Source organism: Tamandua tetradactyla, chromosome 1 (genome assembly GCF_023851605.1).
Source record: "Tamandua tetradactyla isolate mTamTet1 chromosome 1, mTamTet1.pri, whole genome shotgun sequence".
NCBI classification, from domain to species: Eukaryota; Metazoa; Chordata; class Mammalia; order Pilosa; family Myrmecophagidae; genus Tamandua; species Tamandua tetradactyla.
In genome coordinates, this window is record NC_135327.1 from 160,394,794 (window position 1) to 160,411,865 (window position 17,072).

A 17,072-nucleotide genomic window follows, 5' to 3' on the forward strand; every position below is an offset into this window, starting at 1 on the left:
TGGGAAAAAGACTTGAATAGACACCTATCAGAAGAGGAAATACAAATGGCCAAGAGGCACATGAAGAGATGCTCAATGTCCCTGGCCATTAGAGAAATGCAAATCAAAACCACAATGAGATATCATCTCACACCCACCAGAATGGCCATTATCAACAAAACAGAAAATGACAAGTGCTGGAGAGGATGCGGAGAAAGAGGCACACTTATCCACTGTTGGTGGGAATGTCAAAGGGTGCAACCACTGTGGAAGGCAGTTTGGCAGTTCCTCAAAAAGCTGAATATAGAATTGCCATACGACCCAGCAATACCATTGCTAGGTATCTACTCAAAGGACTTAAGGGCAAAGACACAAACGGACATTTGCACACCAATGTTTATAGCAGCGTTATTTACAATTACAAAGAGATGGAATCAGCCAAAATCTCCATCAACAGAAGAGTGGCTAAACAAACTGTGGTATATACATACGATGGAATATTATGCAGCTTTAAGACAGGATAAACTTATGAAGCATGTAATAACATGGATGGACCTAGAGAACTTTATGCTGAGTGAGTCTAGCCAAAAACTAAAGGACAAATACTGTATGGTCCCACTGATGTGAATGGACATTCGAGAATAAATTTGGAATATGTCATTGGTAACAGAGTCCAGCAAGAGGTGGAAACAGGGTAAGATAATGGGCAATTGGAGCTGAAGGGATGCAGACTGTGCAACAAGACTAGATACAAAAACTCAAAAATGGACAGCACAATAATAACTAATTGTAAAATAATCATGTTAAAACACTGAATGAAGCTGCATCTGAGCTATAGGTTTTTGTTTTGTTTTGTTTTTACTATTAGTACTTTTATTTTTTTCTCTATATTAACATTCTATATCTTTTTCAGTTGTGTTGCTAGTTCTTCTATACCGATGCAAATGTACTAAGAAACGATGATCATGCATCTATGTGATGGTGTTAAGAATTACTGATTGCATATGTAGAATGGTATGATCTCTAAATGTTGGGTTAATTTCTTTTTTTCTGTTAATTAAAAAAAAAAAAGAGAAAGGGTAATTGGAGCTGAAGGGATACAGACTGTGCAACAGGACTGGATATAAAAACTCAGAAATGGACAGCACAATACTACCTAATTGTAATGCAATTATGTTAAAACATTGAATGAAGCTGCATGTGAGGTATAGGTTTTTTTTTCTCTCTATTATCGTTTTAATTCTTATTCTGTTGTCTTTTTATTTCTTTTTGTAAACCGATGCAAATGTACTAAGAAATGATGAATATGCAACTATGTGATGATATTAAGAATTACTGATTGTACATGTAGAATGGAATGGTTTCTAAATGATTTGTTAATTTTTTTAATTAATAAAAAAAGTAGATATTCTTGAATTTTTCACATAGTGAAGGGAACCATTGCTCACACAAATCAGAAAACAGAAAACTTGCACCTCCGTTTGTCCCCTTCCAACCACTAACTACCCCAACGGAAACTGCTATTCTAATTTCTAACACTACAGACACCTGTGCTTGGTTTGAAGGTTACAGAAAGGAAAGCATACATTTCATATGCTTTCTTTCACTAGACATTATCTTTGTGAGATTTGGGTACAAAAACAGTATTAATGTGATGATTTGTATTGCTATATGATGTTCCATACAATGGTTTATACCACAATTTACTTATCCATCCTTCTAGTGACGAGCAATTGGATTTTTTCCAATTTTTGGCTATTAGGGATATTGCTGCTTTTACGGTATATTTTAGTGAATATGTGTATGCATATATATTGAGTATACAACTAGGAGGAAAATTGCTGAGCTCTTTGTATTGACTCAAGGTTAAAAATAATGCTCTCAGGGTTGGGATGCTAAAGATTAGGAAATACAAAAAATGAAAAGTTGTCCATATCACACAGACATACATTTCTAAATGCCACATTTTCATTTATTTTTCTTCATACGGATAATGAGAGTATAAACTAGTGGGGAGAAGAAAAGACTACAGGGACAACTCAGTTATTAGAAATGGTCAGTCCATCATTTCCTGGGCTATTGCAGACTGTCATTTGTTTGCAGGATATTCTTCCTCTGCTCTGAATAAAGAGGTCAAAGTGTCCTCATGACCTGTTGTCTCAGGCTGAAGTAAACTTTATTCAGCATTTTCCTGAGAGATGCAGGGATGCTCCATGAATTCTGACCAATGACAGAATGGCTGGCTGGACTTTAATGCTAAACCTTTTGCTTTGTGACTGAGGGTTTCAGCAGTCAGGAGTCCAAGCATAGATCTTTTTTTTTTATTTAAGCAATATAGTTTCAATTCTTTTGCTTGTCCAAATTTATGATTAGTTTTGTGTAGTTCAACACACTTTCAAGTTTATATCTTATTTTGTATTATTTTCAGTTTCCTATTCTTTCTGTAGTTATACATAAAAATGTCCTGGTTTCCCATGCATCTATAATTCACCTAAATATATTACTCAATTAACTTAATTTGGTTTGTCTACAAACCTACTAAGGAAGTCACAGATCTACCTGATGGTCATCTCCTAGGCCTCTCCTAATGCGCCCTCCTTTTCTATTTGTATACAGATATTTCAATTTGTTTCCATTAGACAGCCCTGGGAGACATGAATTCTAATGGAATGGATTGACCATAACTTGAACCCCAAACATGCCAAAGACTGCCTAAAATAACTGTCTCCATTTTCCTTTTATACCAATAACATCATCAAGGACTCTGATGGAGGTTTGTACTCTGAGCTGGACTCCAAACCTCCATTGAAGGCATGCCGCGCCCTCTTTTTCCTCCCCAGTTTGACACGGTTCCCTGGAAGGAAGGGCGGTGGCAAGGCTTTCAACGCCCCAAAAGAGGACGAGGCATAAAATGGTGTAATAGAAAAATACTGGGATTAACGACACTAATTGTGTGTTTCTTGTTGCTGGTTGTGCTCCAAGCATTATATCAAAACGAATCAGAAAGCAAAAGAATTGGAAAAAATGATACAAATTGTACAAATTGCAAAACCTTGTTAATGACTGTTTGGAAAAAATTAGGTTGGGACGCCCCCATTAAGCAAGTCATGCTGCAGATACAGCAGGCAGAAGTGCTTTTAGAACAAGTCACAGAAAAGTACCCCATAGAAAGTAAACACTTACAATTAAAAAACCCTGCATTGAGCCATCCTAGAAATTTACTCCCCACCACGGCACCGGTCCATTGCTATAAAACAATAAAAAATCTAAGTAAACAATGTAACCTTTTAATCAAAACAAGCTAACCTTTAACCAGATTAAAATAGGTCTTGACATATTGCCTCACCTGTAGAATAATAGGAAAAGAAAGTCTAAACTCAGAAAACTACAAACACAATGTCTGCGGTTTAAGCCAATATCTTGCTGCTATTAAAATCTTGTGTAAATTTTCCTAAGAAAATCAGAACGTGTACTTTCGCTTTGCTTCCCTGAACCTGTAACTTTACCTAAAACGTAAGCCATGACACAACCATGATTCTGTGATACCTGTTTCCTTGCCAAGAATAAGGGTATAAAATCAGTTAAGCAAAAATAAATCTAAGCAACTCTTCTCAGAAGAAAATTCTCTAAGCTGTCTCTTGGTGTTCTTCTCGCGCCGACAACCCTCCACACCTTCAAGCCCGTTCCCTCTGCTGCGGCTGGACCGCGGCAAAGGCAGAAATGGTGCTGCTCTTGGCCTTGGTGTAGAGGCAGTTGTCTGGGGGACACTGGTTGGTCTTCACCGGGGCACTAGATCTCACCTTTTCCATAAATACCGACTGCTCCAGAAAAATATTCTGCTGCCTGAGGTTATCAATATTTTGCGCATATGTATGATTTTTCTTTTGCATGTATTGGATACTCTGTAATTTGGGGTAGGATTGGGGCCCAGGATGCCTTTTCTTCTTAAAGAGATGGTACTGGAGTCCCACAAACTGTGAAAGCTTCCTTTGATGCACCCTCAATGTTTTCATTCCTGTGTATTATGATGGACTGTTTATCAGCTTCTCTCTCTACTTTCTGATTGTTCATTTCATTCATATGCAGGGGCAGGGATGGAGGGGAGGGGCAAGTCACAGAAAACAAGTCCAGTACACTCCCTGGCAAACAAAAGCACACTCATTCATTTACTCTTTCAGTCACACACGCGCACACACTATCTCTTTATATCTGTTTTTAATAGCCCTTTTTCACTTTTCTCTGTTCCCTATTGTTGTAGGGCTAGAAGGTACATGTACATTCCACATGATATCATTATCATTAGTCCAATTGTGCTGGTTTGAATCTGTTGTATACCTTCGAAAAGCCGAGTTCTTTAACCCCTATTCAATATTGCTGGGTGGGAAACTTTTGATGTTGCCATAGAGATGTGACTCACCCAACTGTGGGTGGTAATTGTGATTAGATGGGTTCCATGAAGATGTGTCTCCACCCATTCAAGGTGGGGTTGCTTACTGGAGCCCTTAACGAGGGAACCATTTTGAAAAAAGCTTGAGAGCCCACACAGCCAGAGACCTTTGGAAATGAAGATGGAAAATGTCCCATGGGAGCTTCATGAAACAAGAAGCCAGGAGAGAAAGCTAGGAGACTTTGCATGTGCCCTTCCAGTTGACAGAGAAAGCCTGAACTTCAGTTGCCTTCTTGAATGAAGGTAACCTCTTGTTGGTGCCTTAATTTGGACATTTTCATAGCTTTGCCTTAAGTTTGGACATTTTCACAGCCTTAGAACTGTAAGTAACTTAATAAATTCCCCATTTTAAAAACCTTTCTATTTATGGATTATCACATGCTGGCCACTTGCAAACTAGAACATGAGTTCTGAACTATTTAGCCATAAAATAAATATCTTGGGTCCCTCTCAGTGGTTGGGGAACTTCATATGATAATTTTCAAATTATTAATTCCTTTGAAGTGGATTCTGAATAATTCTTAAACACTAGTTAGGGCAGCTCCATTACTCAGAATATGTCCACTATAGTTAAACATACTGTTTTTCCTTAGATTTTGGTAAGAATCATTGCTGGATTTTTAAACTTTATCTTTATTTATTTTATCTTCAGTGTACACACAAGGTGATCTCTACCACTGGCAACCTATCATTATTCATTTAAAGAGCAAATAATGACTATGTTGTGAATTTGTGTACATGTGTTTAAAGAAAACACTTCTCATTTAATATTTAATTTTAAAAGTGCAATATCTATCCTGTGCCATTTCCTCAATCATTTTCATCTCTTAATTGCTCAGTTTTTTTCTCTCTAGCAGCTATAATGCTGTGTAGTTTAGTTTATTCTCTTGATGATACAATTCTCATTAATATTTCTTACCTTGTTCTATTCTTTCTACATATAAATCCATTACATCTTTATGAATGTGATTTTCATACCCATTTAATCTTTCCAAATTGCTTTCTAATTGGTACTAACAAAAGCTGATATGGTTTTTCATATTTTGTTTTTTAATAAAGCCCAGGCCATCAATGTTTTCATTCTCTGAATTCTGAGCTCAATAGCCTGAAATAATTGGTGCTATTTTTTTGCATGTTTATTGTTTTTTAGTTTTTGATCATATCGTTCAGCTCTATGTTATTAGCTCTTGGCCTGCTAGAGAGCCAGTGTCTGGGTGGGCCACAGTGGCTCAGCAGGCAGAATGCTTGCCTGCCATGCCAGAGGACCTGGGTTCGATTCCCAGTGCCTGCCCATGTTAAAAAAAAAAAAAAAAAAAAGAAAGCCAGTGTCTCCTTCCTTTAAATATTAAGTGGGACCCATGGAGCTTCTGATTTTCCAAAATATTTTCCTTAAATTTTGTAAGTCTTTCCCATTGTATGCTCTGGTTTCTAAAACTTCTTAGATTCCTTCTGCTTTAGACCTTCCCTTTAAAATCATTGCTCTAGCTTCCAGAGACTCATCATTAGCATCTTTTAATCCACATTTAAGAGTTATTGAAGTAGGCCACAATGGTTGTGATCTGATGGTCAGTTAAGTTTTAATACTTAAGCTACATTTTCTGCCCTAACCTTCTTTCAATACTAATTGCCATCACTGGCCTTAGGTTCAGGACACCAAAGAGTACACAATATAGGGAAACATCAACAAGCTGAGGAAATAAACTAAGGAGGAAGAGAAAGGGTTTAGGGACACACCCTGGACACATTGTTATAGGAACAGTCAGCCTTACGCTGCATTAGCCATCTCTCAATCAGGATTGGTTTATCAGTAACTGCTATTAGAAAGATTTTCTTTCCCTGACCTGAAAAGAACATTGAGATTGTCTCATGATTTATATGTCACCATTTGCAGAATATCTTTTTCCCCATGAGAGACACAGGGGGATCAGTACCTGGATCTCCTTGTTCAATGATAGTTTACCTGGGCAGGCCATAATTTTAAAACTTTTATTAAGGGACTGGGGAATTAGGGATCCAGTCCTCATAAAATAGATTATTATTGCTTCCTCAGAGGGTTTTTTGTTTTTTTGTTTTGTTTTGCTTTTGTCAAATACCAGCATCATATTTGTGTTACACACTTTTCAAAGTAAAAGCATATTCCCACTTTTTAACTTTCACAAAAACAAGGTTCTCAAAAACAAGGTTAAAATGAACCTGTTTATCACATTTCCTAAAAACATCTTTACCCTTTGACAAAGGTGAAAACACTACCAAAACAAGTTCATGGTTTGGAAGCCACCTTTACTCATTTTCATGCAAGTTGTACACATTACATATATGCATATTTAGCTATAGTAAGTAAAGTAAGTCCCACACAGTTTTCCAAAATGATTACAACAATCAAAGCAAACATCCCTGCATATTGGAAATCTGAGTGCTCAATTTTATTTTTGGATATTCTATTTTTAAGTGAACACCTAGTATTGTCTTTCTTTTCCAGTTTATCAAATCTGATGGTATGCCATACTATTGAATGTGGTTTTAATTATAATTTAATTATTGGCAGTGATGTTAAATACCTATTTATAGATTTATTACTCACTCAAGCAATCTCTCTTATAAAGTGCTTTGAAGTATTTTGACCACTTTTCCTTTGGATTGTCTTTTGCTTATTGATTTGAGGAAGCTGTTCAATACTGTGTATATAAATCCTTTTTTGTACATATGTCAGGCAAATAATTTCTATTTTCACTCTCTTAATGGTAACTTTTGCTACTCAAAAATGAGTAACATTAATAAAATCTAATTTGTAATTTTCCTTTTATTATGTAGATTTTCTGAATTGTGTAAGAAATCTTTGCTCACTTCAGTGTCATACGTTTATTTTCAGTGTTTATAAGACTTCTTCAACAAAAAAAGAGATTTGTTTCTGGGAAGTTTGTGTGTATGCATATGTGTAAATATGTTTTTCCAACAATGGATTCACTTTCTTCAATTGATACAGAATAAATTTTTGTTAGTTTGGTTAATTGTACTTGAAGATTTTCTCTATAGTATTCTAGTTTGTGAAATTTCTGTATTAGTTAGGGTTCTCTAGAGAAACAAAATCAATAGGAAATATTCATAAATTTAAAATTTATAAAAGTGTTTCATGTAACCATGGGGACACAGAGTCCAAAATCCACAGGGTAGGCTGTGAAGCTGACAATTCCGATGGAGGGTCTGGATGAACTCCACAGGAGAGGCTCGCCGGCTGAAGCAGGAAGAGCCTGTCTCTTCTGAATCTTCGTTAAAAGGCTTCCAGTGATTAGATCAAGCATCACTCATTGCAGAAGACACTCCCCTTGGCTGATGACAAATGGAATCAGCTGCGGATGAAGCTGACGTGATCATGATTTAATTCTATGAAATGTCCTCATAGCAACAGACAAACAGACAAACAGATACCATCACTTGGCCAAGTTGACATGTGAACTTGACCATGACAATTTGCTAAATAATTTTCATGATACATTCTCATTATCTTTGATTATTTGCAGAACTTATACCTTTGATTATTTACAGAATCTATAGTTATGTCACTTTTTCCAATCTTGACATTGGTGTTTTGTGTTTTCTTTTTATACTTTAGAATAGTTATTGTAAGGGTTTATCAATATAATCTGTTCAAAGAAGCAACCCTTTGGTTTTGATAATTGCAATAATTGTGTGGTTTTATGTTTATGATATCTGCTCTTATTTTTATTATGCCTTTCCTTTTTTTCCCTAAGGTTGATCTATTCTTCCTCAAATTTCTTGAGGAAATTGCTAGATTTATAGGCTATAAAATTTATCTCTAAACTCTGTTTTAATGGCATTAGAACTTTTGATATTTTGTATAATTTTTACAATTAAACTCTGAATATTCTGTTGTGATACTTTCTTTGGGCTATTTAGAGAATCAATATATAATTGCAAAGAGTTAGGCATTTCCTAATTGACATTTTATTATTGATATTTAGATTAATCCAACTGTTTACAAATATCTTGAAATTATTTCAGTCTTTCGAATAATTTGAGTCTTGTTTTATGTCCCAACAAGGGACAATTTTGATAAATATTTCAAGCACAATTATAAAAGATATGTGTTCTCTGATTATAAGGTTTAGTGTTTGATTTTTAGATATACTAGCCATTATAAAGCCATGTAAAACTGCTATCGGATATAATACTATATCTAAGTATAATTATTATGAAATATTAATTTATATTATAAACCAGTGTAATTATTGAATTTTGGACTGCTTTTTTCTATCAGTCAGCCCTTTTATTTGTTTAAATGTGACATTGTGATTGGGCATTGGATGTTTCCTTTTCAAATCTTTTATTTGCAACATATTCTTCTCCTTATATTAAAGTTCATGATTTATAGGTATATGTATGGTTATGTTTTGCTTTGATATTTTCTTTTTTTAAATTATGTCTAAGAATCCTTGTTTCCTATTTGGTATACATATACTTAAGTACATGCACTGCTATATTTGAGCTTGTATATATGATCTCACCATTTGCTTTCAATTTGACCCACCTATTTAATAATATAATTTCTGTCTTTACTTGCTCTCTTTTGGATTCATTATTTTTTTTAAATTATTGTCTTCTATCCTTCTTTAAATTACTATTAATTATATTTCATTATTGTTTCTATGGTTACCCTAGACATTACAATATGCATTCTTGACTTACTAAATGCAATTGTACTATTGTCCCTTTTTTGATAATGTCTTAAGATATTAACTCAGTCACCATATACATTAATCAACACATGAATTCAACTTATATATTAAATTCAATACGGCATTACTGCTACAGTTTTATACCTCAATATTTGTTTCTATTTGTCCACATAATTACTGGGGCAATCTTTTTTTATTCCTTCTTATATTTTTGTGTTTCCATATGTAAGAAAATGCACTTGACACAAATTAACTTAGAGAAATTTATGGACTTTTTAATGACAGTATATGGCTGATATTGGTGAATTATTATTAATCTGAAAATAATTTGTGTTCTGCCATTTCTGGGTGCAATATTCTATAGCATAGTGTATATTTAATATATAATATTACATTAAATATGTACTATATATGCATACAATGCATTATGTATTGTGTATTAATATATGCATATATAATATGTCATGTAAATATAAAATCTATATAAACCAGGCTATATTTCTTAATTGCATTGTTCAGATCTTCTATATCTGCATGGATTATTTGTCTTGTTCTCTCAGAGGTAGAGAGATGCTCTAAAATACACAATATCAGCATAGGTTTGACTATACCTCCGTTTCAGTTTAACAGTTTTTCATTTTATATATTATGATTAATATAATGTAAAATGCAAATTTAGGATTGCTATAAATTCTTAGATGTGCATCTTATACTTCCTATGTAGGATATTTTTCCTTTTGCTAAAGAGTTCTTTTAATATTTCCTTACTGTGCTTATATTGTAGACAAATTTTCTCCCTTTTTTTTTTGGTCAAAATAAATTGCTATATCACTTTCAATTTGGAGGATAGTTGCTAGATTGAATAATAATTTTCATGACTTTTAAGATGTCCGATTATTTTGGGCTTATTCAGTTATTTTTAAAAGTCAACTTTAGATTTATTTTTACTCCTTTGAATGTGGTATTTCTTTTAATTTTTGATTACTTTAAAGATATTCTATTTTTCATTGGCTTTTTTAGTATTCTGAGATTTGGTATCATTTATATTTGTCCAACTTTTATCCAGATGACTACTTGAATTTCTTCCTTGATAAATGTAGAAGTTTAGGGAAATTTCTCAGCCGTTCTCTCCTCAACTATTTATTCTTCCCCATTGTCCTTGTTATTTTTCCTTTGAGACGCTAGTTACTAATATGTAAGATATTTTCAATGTCCTACCTGTCTCTTTTGTGCTTTTGTTTTCTTCATGCTTACACCTGGACAGAAATAGACATAAATTACATTCAAATTCATCATTTTCTTTTTGGTTTCCAATCTAATATTAAAAATCCCAGGCACGTTTTTGTCCAGTTAAAATACTTCTTTTCTAAAATGTCTACTTGATTCTTTCCTATTTTTTCCTGTACTCTACATTCTTATCTTTCGCTCAATTTCTGAAACATGCTAATCACACCTACATTAGGAATTGAGTCAGATATACTCAATATTTTGATGTCTCTGTGTTTACACTGTCTCATTTTTCTCTTGATATTGCTATCTTGTATAATTTTATTCCTGATTGCTTTTTAGTAAGTGATTGATATTACGATGGAATATCATAGAGTTAACATTGGATAATGGATAATATTTTCTTCCTTCTCAGAGAATTAGTTTTTGTTTCTGACATTCAATGAAGGTAAACAACTTTAATCTATCCAATTATTAAGCTGACAAAGTAAAACTTCACTCCTGGTGGGTTTTTTTTTAATTATTTATTATTCTTTATTAGTATCAGAATGCAGCATTTTGGTATTCTACTTTAAAGTCTAGTTATAGGGACTCTAATCCCTAAAGCCCAATCTTTGTCCTCCCCGCTTCTGAGAGCATTGAAAGCTCTTCTCTATTTCTCAGTATCTCAGCAACTGTTCTCACAATACCAAATGACTTTAAAAAGTTTAATTGTATTAAATGTTCATTTATATTCTCCAAGCATTCCCTTCTCTTTGTATCCTTGCTGCTTTGTTTCTTAAAAACAGAAACCTTTTTAAGATCATTTTGTAGTTAGAAAAAAATAAACAACAAACACCGCGCTATATTATCCAAATTACAAAACATGTTGCACCTTTCTTAAAAATAAAATAAGATAAAATACAAAATAATTATGTACAAAAACATAAGCAATATTTGAATACTTTTTCAAATATTCAAATTTTGAAATAGTATTCAAACTTTGAATACTAGACCAGTATTAGGAGTCAGACTCTGCTAAAAATCCCTTATGCGTTATTTCAACAATGTAACATCTACACAACCACTAATGTCGTGTAAAACATAAGAAAATAAGGTAACTTGTCCAAGATGACACAGCTTGTATAGGTGGTAAAACTGAAAGTCAGTCTTATTTTCTTCTGACTCCAAAAATTCATGTTCTTAACGAATGTATTCTACTGCTATTCTGAATCACAAAGACCTTTACATAAACTACAACCCACAATGAAATAAATTGCATTTTGTGAATTTTGAAATGGTACAATTTCCTTAATAAAACTGAAAACTAGAAATAGCCTGTAAAAGAAGACATTACTATCTGTATAGTTGGAAAATATGTGGATGTGAGCTAATGAAAATCTTAATTAGGTGTTTGTCCTTGTAAAACACTCTTATTTCCTAGGACCTCAGGTTCTTCATCTGTAAAAAGAGGATTGCATTAACACATAAGTCTTATGACTATTAAATAAGTCAAGTGATAAGATCATATTTATACAAAGTAACAAGTGCTAACTAAAGAAGCTGACCCTGGTAGCTGATTGTTTAGATTCCTAATGATTGATTATTATATGTTAGCTATGCTACACAATAGTTTAAAGGTTTAATTTTTAAAATTAATGGAATGCATTTAAGATTTTTATATACTAAAGATGAAAGGCAATTATATATTGAGAAAATAAAGCTACAATTAAAAATTATAATGGAGCTAATGGAAAATACAGACTCTGTTGTTATACTGTACTCAAACAACAGCAATTCTCCAGTGCAGAATATCAAGTTGGATTATAATTGTGGTTATCTTATAGTTCAAGGTTTTGGAACACAGAAATTTACCCTAACTAAAAAGACACACAATAATGCTTATTTTAAGTCCCAATTATTTATTTCTTCTGATGATCTTTCTTTACTTACTTATTTTCAAATAGTTGAAAATGAAATAAGCATTGACTTTTAAGTTAGTTATGAGCTACATTAGTTTCTTCAAAATAGTCCATATCAAAATATCAGATTTTGAAATCATTTACTTATTTTGTTATGGCAGTTATACTATTAGTAGTATTAAAACTTGTAAGTTTAGATTTTGTCTAACCTCAAAGAAAAAGATGAATTAGTACATTTATTTTCAACCTTATTATTTAAATACTGTCCCTTTCTCAATTTTATAAATGCAATATTTACACCTATGGATGATTTTATTCAATAAAACAATTTAACAACTAAAAATAAATTTAATATTTAGATGTGGTTTATTGGAACAGGTGTGAATTTAGCCTTCCTAAAGTTTTAAATTCAAATCCCATTTTCCTCATTTTATGTCAGCAAAATATTCAATCTTTAAGGGCTTTTTTCCCCATCTTTCAAGTAAAGGTAATGATATAATTTCTCTTTGCTGTATTCTGAGAATAAATAGGGTGACATATGATAAAATACATACTTAATGTGTTATTTTATTGTTGCAAAACTAAGATTTAAAGAATCTAAGTGACTTTCTGAATTCCATCTAGACAGTTATAAAATGAAGACTAGAATCAAATTTTCATATACTGATGAATATTTAGACATACGATCATCTGATCATATTGATAAAAGGGAATTAACGTTTTATTGATATATTATTGAGATGAGATACATGATTTAATGTTTGTTTCTCCCTCTCTCTTTATTCATTAGGGCATCTGGGGAAGCATTTTCATCTGTAAGTTCATTAATATGATAAGAGACATACAGGTCACAGGCAGAAATAGAAAAAGTGTTGACATCCAAAACCAAATTATTTCTAACACAACACTAGGTTCTGTGTTATATGACACAGGACAATTTAGAAATATACCTGATGGAATTCAGCATATAAATGGCTAAGTCTACATAGGAGGAAGAGAGAAACATAATAAAAATATTCAATACATGTTATGTTACAAATGATATGAAAGCTCAGAAAATACCTTATATGACAAATGGATGGCATGAACAATATACGTGGTAGGGCTTTACATGAAACATCCTGTGCCTTGCTTTTCAGAACTTAACTAATAGTGTTGGGATGGCAATTTTGATAGAAATGGAGCAATTTCCTGGCTCACACAAGGCCCCCACCTCAGTTTAATTTCCTCGTATCAACCATCAGCTTCAATCTCCCTTCCTGACAATGTTACCTAAGTCACTAAGAAGAAAGCTGTATGGACTGTTTTGTATTTCATCTTTAATGTGCTCTTCAGTAGCTGCAATATGCTTTATGTACATATGCTTTGTCAAAACCCATTCCAGATTTGGGGGAGAACTTTGTTATGGTCACGGAATAGTCACCACTGTGGGGTGTAGGAGCTAGGGGCACACCATCCGATGCAGTGCATTGGCCCTAACTGTAGACCTGCTGTTGCCCGAGTGATAGATTCCTGTGCTTTTAAATGATATGAATAATAACAGATGGATCCAAAAGAATAAGTCACTTCTCTACCGAAGCAATAGAAAATTCTTCATCTCACCTTCCTGTAGTTCAATTAGTTCCTCAGGAAGGGGCAGAAAAAGAGAAATAAAGAAAACTGAAGAGAAGAAAACTTCACTTTGGAGCTGTCTTCCTCCTCAACATCCCCTCACCCTCTTTCTACTTCGTTCAGTTTTATGCTGAATTTGTGAATAGTGTAGACCAAAGAAATAGAAGATATATTTGGAAGCTTTTGCCAAGAAATTGCCTCTAAAGCTGCTATTCCATGGAAGGGAAAGTATATCAACTTCCTGTCTGATTTCTTTTTAATAAGATTTCTTATGTCCTTAGACTTTAAAGGATAACACATAAATAGATATCTACACTCCATCTTTAGTAGCTGAGTAATAATGGGATTTATATTTTAAGGGCTGTGTCATGTGGCCATTTTGCCACTGGAATAACTGCTCAGAAAATCTTTTATAGTTGTATTTTTGTTCCACCACCTTAATGACATCACTTTTCAAAACATGAGCCCACCTGTTTTTCTTGCTATGACCTTAGCATGAGCTGTGTCTTCACTCACTGTGAAAATGTCCATGTATCATCCATTTAAGCAACAGGACAATGTTATTGCTCAAGAAAGTTTGAATAAAGAGAACATAGAAATAGATTTCCACTTCTCCCCTTTTAAACATAAAAAATGCTTTTTACATCCACCTCTCCTTTTCCCTTCCCCTTCCCTCTTCTCCTTTTTGGGAAAATGTCAGAAACTAGATAATTTAGGGTGAACAGTTGAAGGGACTGGGAGCGAGCCACATGGAACCTGACTTCTTTATGTTTCATCACAAAGCATGTTCCTTGCTAGGCTATTTAAGCACCCCGTTTTAACAAGAGAACCACATAGGAGATATAGCTGGCAGACTCAAGGAGTTCTGGAAACAGGACCACAAAGTTATACTCTAGGATCCTGACCATGAGGTTGGATGACTCACCTTGCTGAAAAGAGACACTGGACCTAAGTAGCGCAGCATAATTTTATTCCTGCTTGGCTAAATTTCTCAGTACCACAGTCAGTTAAGTCACTTTGAAAAATACGGAGAGCACCCTATCCTGTGGAGAAGGTAGGTTTGGAGTGAGCTTTCCCGACATAATTCCTCTGATGGCTTTTTTAAACGATGGACCCCTACAAGTTACAGGAGATTCCTGGCACCTGCCCACACTATTCCGTTATGATTCAGTGGACCCTGGTGTCTCTAAGGGAGCATATGCTGGAATCACAGGGAACCTATCTCACTGCTGTGGTTTTTCCCAAGGGCATGATGGCATAAGCCAGCATAGCAGGGATGGCACAGAGAACCATGGCCACCAGAATGGCAGCTTCCACTCCCGGAAAGCTCTGCCTTTCAGAAAGAGCCATCTACAGAGACTAGGGAAGAAAAGAAAGAAGACAAGGTGAAAAGTTGCAGTTTGAAGAGGAAGACTTTCCATCTTTGAATCCAGAAGCTGGTAAACAGAATCAGCCATGCAGACCTATTGGGGTGTCTTTTGGAATGTGGGAAAACCCACCTAGTGCCAAGCAACCTTCCAAGATGCTGGTCATCAAAAAGTTTCCAAAGAGGATCTTGTTGCTGCCTTCTCTGCTGCATTCACCTCTCTAGAATCTCGACATGCAAATGGAACACATCATCAACCATGGTCCCAAGTGTCTCTAAGAACCTGGTTCCTAAGCTTGCTCCACCCCCTTCAAAGCCCAGTGCATGGAAAACTTACAGGATGGAATACAAATCAAGTTCCCTTGCCCCTAGCCAGGAGTCTGTTGTACTTGTCTGATTATTGTTACCAAACCAGCAATCTGGTTGGTAGCGCAGTTCTAGACTCGCCCAGACAGAGTCTCTCCAGCATCACCCCTCCAACTGAGATCACCTCCTTTCATCTTACCAAATTGACCCACCAAGCTACTAATAGGAAGAGTGAGTTCCTAAGAGCACTGAAGAATGATTAGAGTGGAGACTTCTCAGAGAGCAGGAGTTGTGACAAGTTGGAGGATTTGGCGAATAGCACACCTGAACCGAAGGAAAATGGAAAGGAAGACTGTCATCAGAACAGCCTTGTTCATTAAGGAAGGGAAAGGCCTCTCACGGTCTCTGGAAGCAGACAGAGCACAGGTTATTGAGAGCAAGGGGATGGCAGGAATATCCTGAAAATGATGAGAACCATCTTCCTCTCCCAGAGGATAACCTCAAAGAGTTCCACATGAAGTCAGAACAACTGAGAAGAAATGGCTTTGGGAAGAATGTGTTCTTACCAAGCCATAGTTCCAGCCTATTCTCCCCTTGGAGGAGCACTTGTAAGGTAGAGTTTTGAGGGCTCAGTCACAGAAACCAGCAGCAGTGAAACATCAGATGACAACGCGTGGAAGTAGATATATAAGTGATCACAGTTAAATTTGACCAAGTAAATTCAGCTTGTGTGTTTAGGGAGCATACAAAAGAAACCACTCTTACTTTCACTTTTCTTATGCTGTTGTTAAACACTTCATGTGCAAGGGAAATAATCATATCCCAAAGAGAGAGTGATTGGCTTGTTCAGCTTTTGTTGTTGTTCTTCACTGTTACCCTCTGAAGAGAGAGAAGTTCGTGTGGTGGAAAGATTCATATGGATATATATACACACAGACAGAATATATGGGGTGAGACCCGTGGGAGCTGGCAGTGCAGAAAGGAGGCACTGGTCTGCAGCCACAGCTTCTGTCAGCCCTGTTATCGCCCTGGTGCTCAAAAAATCATTGTCCATGGCAAAGTGACTATCAAAATTATAATTGTATTAAATTAATGCCAATAATTTGGATATTTTATTTTATTTTTGGATGCTTGGGTGACTTTGGCCCTTAACTAAACATATGTGATTTCTTTTTTTCCCCTTTTGGCTGTACAATATTTGGATATAGGAAATGTTGTATTATTATTATTGCAGCCTTAATATTCAGTGCTGTGAGATTTCAAAGATTAAGGTTATTTTGATACCATTATTTACACATCTAAAAAATGTAGTTATCAAAAATATATAAAATAAAAAATAATGTAGTTATCACAAGTCTGTTATGAAAGGGAAACTACTGCATGAAATAACTAACAGAATAAATATTTCACATCAGTTTGGAAAAATATGTTCCATCTCCTCTCATAAACATCCTTGGACATGGATTTAATCATTGGTTGACTGAATTGTGTGTTCTCTGCTGGCAATTTAACATTGCACTGACTGGCTTCATAAAATTATT

General features: G+C 34.7%; 1 pseudogene; it reads left to right on the top strand.

Annotated features, from left to right (window-relative positions):
- LOC143681559 (vasculin-like protein 1 pseudogene) overlaps positions 1-16,214 on the top strand; it is a 45,995-nt pseudogene extending 29,781 nt beyond the window's left edge.
- The last annotated feature ends 858 nt before the right edge of the window (positions 16,215-17,072 follow it).